Genomic DNA, 7,500 nt, shown 5'->3' with positions numbered 1-7,500 from the left:
ATATCGTGCGTGGCTCAGGACATAATTTAACAGATTTACATTGCATCCTCTCTTTCTCTCCACCACTCCAAACAACCACAGCTTCTTCCATTCGCTTCTCCCCACAAAGTCTCCCTCCCAGCACCTATTTATTAACTCCCTTATTTTCCCAAAGTACACCCTTAGTTCCCCACATTCAACAAACTCATGCATACATGTCTCCACTCCCACTTCACATACGTCACATTCCTTTCCCACCTCCCGGTCAAACTTGCTCTTTATCAGGTTGTTGTATATCCTGTTGTGCCTTAGCATGTAGTCAAAGTGTTCACATTCAGTCGTGTTCCACTTCACTCTCAGATTGGTCCATATTTGCTTTGCATCCATGTTATCCATTACTTTGACCCACACTTTCTCTGCAGCCGGCCTCCTCAGTTCTTTCTCCCTCATACATTCATATATCATCCTTGTTTTTACATCCTTCAGACTGAACTTGCACTCCCCTTCCCCTACATACATATCTATTTCATCTTCTCCTCCGTTCACGTTCTCTCTCTCAATCATTTCCTTCCATTCTTTGGGCATTGCTTTTTTTATTTTTTCTATGACCCCTTCAGCTGTACCCGGCCATATTTCATCCCCATTCCCCCTGACCTCATCTACAATCACCTGTGCCCTCATAAAGCCCGGTGTGTACTCGTACACCATGTCCCTCACCTTCCTTATCCCTGCTCTCCATATTACCCTGTTAAAGATGGTCTCCCCTTCCACTGTGATTTTTGGATTTAAAAATGCTGGCTGCTCCCATACCTGCTTTACATTTTTGCATTCATACTTCACGAAACTCAGAAACTCTCCCCACGCTCCCAGCATCTCTTTGTAATAATCAGTCACTCCATCTAACATCCCTTTTTTCATTTTCATATACACTCCACTCTCACCACACCCTCCAGTTTTGTTGATAGCTTCTGTTAAACACACCTTCCACACCTGATCACTTTTATTCTTTAAGTATCTCACCATCATTTTCACCCTCAGTGCTTTTTTTTTCCTCTCTAAGTTAACCAGTTTCAGTCCCCCATCTTCATACTCATTTTCTAGTACTTCCCTTGCTATTCTAACCCCCTTCCCATCCCACAAAAAGTCACTCACCATCCCTCCCACTTCTTTCATCACTTTCTCAGGCACATCCATCACATTCATCACATACACCAGCTTGCTCATTATTAAACAATTTACTACAATTACCTTCCCTTTTAGCTTCAATCCTCTTCTCTTCCAAAACCCTAACGTCTTTCTAATCCTATTCACTATCCCCTCATACTGCCTATCTCTCCCTTCTTTCTCCTCTATCCCTAAATTTACACCTAACACCTTCATATACCCTTTGTTTTCCTTCATTCTGATCTCCTCCCTCTCTTCTCTGTTCTCCCCTATGTACATTATCTCTGATTTCTCTATGTTTACTTTTGCTCCTGATGCCCTACCATACTGCTCTACACTTTTTAAAACCTCTACTACACTTTCTTTGTCCCTAACTGTCACTGTTGTGTCGTCTGCATATTGATATAGCGTGCTCATCTGTCCACCCGGTAGTTCTATGCCCTTAATCCCTCTATTTTGCAATATTAGTGCCGCTAGCGGCTCTGCTGACAAGGCGTACAGCAGAGCCGATAGCGGACATCCCTGTCTAACTGATCTCTCTAATCTAAACTCCTCTGTCACTATCCCGTTTATTTTTATCTTACTCGCTGCTCTTTCATACATCCTCCTTATCCATCTTATCATCCTATTTCCAAAACCCACTTTATCTAATACCTTATATAAATACCCATGATCTACTCTATCAAATGCTTTATTCAGATCCAAACTCGCTACTATCCCTATATTGTTCCCCTTCATGTGTGTGATGGTGTCCCTAATACTGCTTATTGTGTCGGCTATGTCTCTTCCTGGTATGCTATATGCTTGTGTGCTTCCCACCACCGTCCCTATAACCCCCTTTATCCTATTCGCTAATACCTTTGCTAATATTTTATAATCACCATTTAACATTGTGAGTGGTCTGTAATTTTCTAATTTGTCCCTGCTCCCTTTTTTGTAAATTATACTAACTAGCCCTATTGTCATGCTGTGTGGCATCTCTCCCTTCTCTTCTATATACCTAAATAATCTATCTAACACTGGCACTAATTCTTCCTTAAACTCTATATAAAACTCTCCTATTATCCCATCTATCCCTGGACTTTTATTTCTGCCTAACTCATCTATTGCTTTCCCTATCTCTCCCTTAGTTATCTCTCCTTCACATCCTTCTCTGTCCTCATCACTCAGCCTAGCTTCCATCTTTTCTATCACCTGCCTGCTACTCTCCTCATCTACTTCTTCTTTCTTAAATAACTCCCTATAGAATTCTCCTACTCTTTCCACTATCCCTACAAAGTCAGTTATTCTTTCCCCTCTCTTTCCCTCCACTTGCTCAAAATAGTTATTCTTTTGCCTTACCTTCTCTAGCCCTAAGAAATAACTTGTACATTTTTCCCCCTCTACTACATCTCTTGCCTTACTTCTAATTATTGCTCCCTTGCACTTTCCCTGTTCTATCTCTTTCAGTTCATCTTTCTTCTTTATATATTCCCCCAAATCATACTTGCCATCCTCCTCAGCTTTCTTTTCCTCTTCTCTCAACTCCTCTTTTAACTTTTTTTCCTTCTCTCTCTGTGTTTTCCCCCTCTTCCTACTGTGTTTTATGCTCATGGTCCGTACTCCCTCTTTTACCCCTTCCCACCACCTCCCTATATCTTCCTCATACATCCTGTCATCCTTCTCCCACCTTATGTATTCTCTCACTTCTTTTTTATATTTTTCATCTCTCAGCAACTCCCCATTCATGCACCACAGTCCCCCTCCTCTTCTCTCTGTTTCCCTTCCTATTGTAAATTTTAGCACCTTGTGATCACTAATAGTTGTGATTTTGTAATCTATACCACTTATCCTTTCTGCTATGCCCTTTGTGCTCAATACTAAATCTATCCTACTCTGTTTTAATTTTCCCTTCACCACTTGCATTCGTGAGTACTCTCTCCCCTCAGGATTTCTTTCTCTCCATACATCACTCAGTCCTTTCACACTTTTAATCTTTTCTAACATTCCTCTCGATGTATCATTCTTAAAACACATGTTCTCCGCCACATCCAATTTCCCACACCACACATTAAAGTCTCCTACTATCATACAGTTGCCATCACACATTGTTCCCATTTTTTCAAACATCCTCTTTCTCTCTTTCTCCTCATTTGGTGCATGCACATTTATCAGTTTTATGTTTTCATTCCTATATTTAAATTTTATCCCTATCATCCTGCCATCTTCCCCATCGTCACACTTGCTCACATCCTCTATCACTCCTCTTTTTATTAAAATCGCTACCCCCCCTGCTTCCCCATAACCATTGCTTGCATACACATCTCCCATCCATTCCTTCTCCACTTCTCTCATACTCCTTTCATCCCAGTGTGTCTCCTGGATACATATTATGTCACTTTTCCCCAATCCATACATCTGTTCTCTCTTACTTTTATTTCTTAGCCCTCTTGCATTAATTGATATTATTTCAATCATTATTATTATTAGGATGCTTAGTTTCATTTTTTGTTCTTATTTTTGCTTTTCTTATTCATCCTATTGTGCCTCTCTGTATTCTGTCGCTTCCTAATTTGCGTTATTTTCTCAGACAGTTCCATATCAGTTTCGGAATCTACCGTTTGTGACGCGTGTGACTCCTCACCGGCCTCTGTGGGAGTCGCTCCGTCTGTCACTTTCCTCCTCTCCCCCGTCTTGTCTTTCCCTCGCCTTTTCTCCTCCTTCTCCTCCGTCTCCATGCCTGCCTTGTCCGCTCCGTCTTCCTTTCCTTCCGTTTTGTCCTTCTCCTCTGCCGTCGCCGCCCGCATCTTCTCTCCTCTCCTCCTGCCTGCGTCCACCTCTGCATCCTTTCCTTGCCTTTTCTCCTCGGTCTCCAGTTCTGCCTTGTCCGCTCCGTCTCTCTTTCCTTTCCTCGTCACCTTCCTCTCCGCCGGCTCCCTCTCTCCTCTCTCCTTGTCGGCGTCCACCTTCACCGCCTCCTCCGTCGCTCCATTCTTTTCCTCTCTCCCGTCGTCCTTCTGCACCTCTCCTGCTCCGCTCGTGCTCACCGGTCCCTCCTCAACTCCCTCGTCCACACTCTCCATGTCCTCCGTGTCTCTGTCCTCGCTGTTTTCACTCTCGCTCCCATCTCCGCTCTCATCCACCTCACTTTTTTCTCCTTCCGCCTCACTTTCCTTGCAGCTGCAGTTCTGATTTAGGTTTTTACACATCTCACATCTTTTCTTCCCTTGGCTGCACTCCCTAGCAAAGTGTCCCTGAATTCCACATCTATGGCACTGGAACTCAGGGCACTCCCTCATTATGTGCCCGGGTTGGATGCACATCCTGCACACCCTGACCTGTTTGTCATGAATGACTCTAAAATATTCGCTCCCTAGTGCTGTTTCAAATTTAGTTGAATATGGCAATGATTGCACTTGGTTATTGAATCTCACTTTCATGAACCTAGTTCCATCTGCCACATTGGTTCCCGGCCACATCCTCCTCTTTATTGGTGATGCAGCCGAGACTCCCCACCCCTTCAATTTTTCCAGGATTTTTTCATCTCCTATATAAAAGGGGAGATTTAGAAATGACACTACCAGCTCATCGTTTGTGAGTTCCCTGGCGTGTATCCTGGTGTCCCCCATCTTAAATCCCTCCATGAGCCTGTCTTTTCCTCTCGGATGGCTCATGGACATCTCATACTTATTCCTGCCAATAAATCTGCACGCCACCAGCCCTCCACATAGCTCACGCACGCATCTCATGAGCTCCATTGCGCTGATCTCATTTTCTCCCTCCATTTCCACACTCACGGTCAACTTCCTTACCTCTCTCTCTGTGCTTTCGCCGCTCTGGCTCAGCACAACAGCGGGGGTAGCCGCGCTACTCATCCGCTCCGTGTTCTCCTCCACCGCTCCCTCCATGGGACCGACACAGAAGCCCCCGTACAGCGCGTCGCTGTTACGGGGAGATATATCAATGTCAGCTATCACAACGCTAACGTCCGGTTGGATAGCTGCATACACACATAGAAAAAAGGAAAAAGGAAAAAGAAAAGTAGAAAAATAGAGAGAGAGATCGTGAAGAAGTTGGAAAAAAAAGTGCTGAGTAGGTCGTCCGTGGTGCTCTACTTCCGCGTCAAGCTGACGTCACTCCGTGGTGCGTTCAAGGGCGTTCGGGCTGGTTTGGCCGTAAGCGATTAACTCCACCCACAATACCTCCTTTATACATGTGAATCATCACCATCATCAATGGTTCTTCTGTTGCTTTGCAACCATAGAATCTTGAGGTGTGGGTGGGCGGGAGGGTCAATTGTTCCAAAATCAATCTCAAGGTGCAATTTTGTCATATCGTTGCAAGAAAAAAATCATTACAATTTTCAAAAATGACCTTCAGCAATATTGTCAGGGTTTCATATCCAGTTGTTTCCCTGATGCAGAGTAAACTTCCTGCTCTTTCATCGCTCTCTCCAAATAAGACAATTTGAAAATGATATGTTAATAAAACATGAATAAAGTAGTGTTTTGATTAGAAACAAATCTGATGAATGCTCACTCTCACCTTTCAGTGATGATGTGAGGTTTCCATATTCTTTTTTCCTTTGATGAACAGTCTTTCCTGCTCTTTCCAAGAGGTGTCTCCTCTGAAGCAGGAGCAACAGCGCCCTCTGCAAAGAAAAGTCTAAAAAGATTACAGCACCTGGTATTCCCAGGCGGTCTCCCATCCAAGTACTAACCAGGCCCGACCCTGCTTAGCTTCCGAGATCGGATGAGATCGGGCGTGTTCAGGGTGGTATGGCCGTAAGCCATTAACTCCACCCACAATACCTCCTTTATACATGTGAATCATCATCATCATCAATGGTTCTTCTGTTGCTTTGCAACCATAGAATCTTGAGGTGTGGGTGGGCGGGGGGGTCAATTGTTCCAAAATCAATCTCAAGGTGCAATTTTGTCATATCGTTGCAAGAAAAAAATCATTACAATTTTCAAAAATGACCTTCAGCAATATTGTCAGTGTTTCATATCCAGTTGTTTCCCTGATGCAGAGTAAACTCCCTGCTCTTTCATCGCTCTCTCCAAATAAGACAATTTGAAAATGATATGTTAATAAAACATGAATAAAGTAGTGTTTTGATTAGAAACAAATCTGATGAATGCTCACTCTCACCTTACAGTGATGATGTGAGGGTTCCATATTCTTTTTTCCTTTGATGAACAGTCTTTCCTGCTCTTTCCAAGAGGTGTCTCCTCTGAAGCAGCAGCAACAGCGCCCTATGCAAAGAAAAGTCTTAAAAGCTTACAGCACCTGGTATTCCCAGGCGGTCTCCCATCCAAGTACTAACCAGGCCCGATCCTGCTTAGCTTCCGAGATCGGACGTGTTGAGGGTGGTATGGCCGTAAGCGATTAACTCCACCCACAATACCTCCTTTATACATGTGAATCATCATCATCATCAATGGTTCTTCTGTTGCTTTGCAACCATAGAATCTTGAGGTGTGGGTGGGCGGGGGGGTCAATTGTTCCAAAATCAATCTCAAGGTGCAATTTTGTCATATCGTTGCAAGAAAAAAATCATTACAATTTTCAAAAATGACCTTCAGCAATATTGTCAGTGTTTCATATCCAGTTGTTTCCCTGATGCAGAGTAAACTCCTTGCTCTTTCATCGCTCTCTCCAAATAAGACAATTTGAAAATGATATGTTAATAAAACATGAATAAAGTAGTGTTTTGATTAGAAACAAATCTGATGAATGCTCACTTTCACCTTTCAGTGATGATGTGAGGGTTCCATATTCTTTTTTCCTTTGATGAACAGTCTTTCCTGCTCTTTCCAAGAGGTGTCTCCTCTGAAGCAGGAGCAACAGCGCCCTCTGCAAAGAAAAGTCTAAAAAGCTTACAGCACCTGGTATTCCCAGGCGGTCTCCCATCCAAGTACTAACCAGGCCCGACCCTGCTTAGCTTCCGAGATCAGACGTGTTCAGGGTGGTATGGCCATAAGCGATTAACTCCACCCACAATACCTCCTTTATACATGTGAATCATCACCATCATCAATGGTTCTTCTGTTGCTTTGCAACCGTAGCATCTTGATGTGTGGGCGGGTTGGGGGGGTCAATAGTTCAAAAATCAATCTCAAGGTGAAATTTTGTCATATCGTTGCAAGAAAAAAATCATTACAATTTTCAAAAATGACCTTCAGCAATATTGTCAGTGTTTCATATCCAGTTGTTTCCTTGATGCAGAGTAAACTCCCTGCTCTTTCATCGCTCTCTCCAAATAAGACAATTTGAAAATGATATGTTAATAAAACATGAATAAAGTAGTGTTTTGATTAGAAACAAATCTGATGAATGCTCACTCTCACCTTTCAGTGATGATGTGAGGGTTCC

General features: G+C 43.2%; 1 non-coding gene and 2 pseudogenes across 1 annotated transcript; all 3 read right to left on the bottom strand.

Annotated features, from left to right (window-relative positions):
* Positions 1-5,793: 5,793 nt before the first annotated feature.
* Positions 5,794-5,912, bottom strand: LOC138410157 (5S ribosomal RNA). The gene has a single exon (XR_011242953.1). It is a non-coding gene; the product is annotated as a 5S ribosomal RNA (ribosomal RNA).
* A 490-nt stretch (positions 5,913-6,402) lies between these two features.
* On the bottom strand, positions 6,403-6,511 carry LOC138409897 (5S ribosomal RNA; annotated as a pseudogene).
* Positions 6,512-7,001: 490 nt separating this feature from the next.
* LOC138409804 (5S ribosomal RNA) lies at positions 7,002-7,110 on the bottom strand (annotated as a pseudogene).
* Between the last annotated feature and the right edge of the window lie 390 nt (positions 7,111-7,500).

The sequence above is a fragment of the Paralichthys olivaceus genome, chromosome 5 (assembly GCF_024713975.1).
Source record: "Paralichthys olivaceus isolate ysfri-2021 chromosome 5, ASM2471397v2, whole genome shotgun sequence".
In the NCBI taxonomy this organism is placed as follows: Eukaryota; Metazoa; Chordata; class Actinopteri; order Pleuronectiformes; family Paralichthyidae; genus Paralichthys; species Paralichthys olivaceus.
Note: the sequence above shows the minus strand (reverse complement) of the source record. Positions and strands in the feature narration are given on the sequence as shown.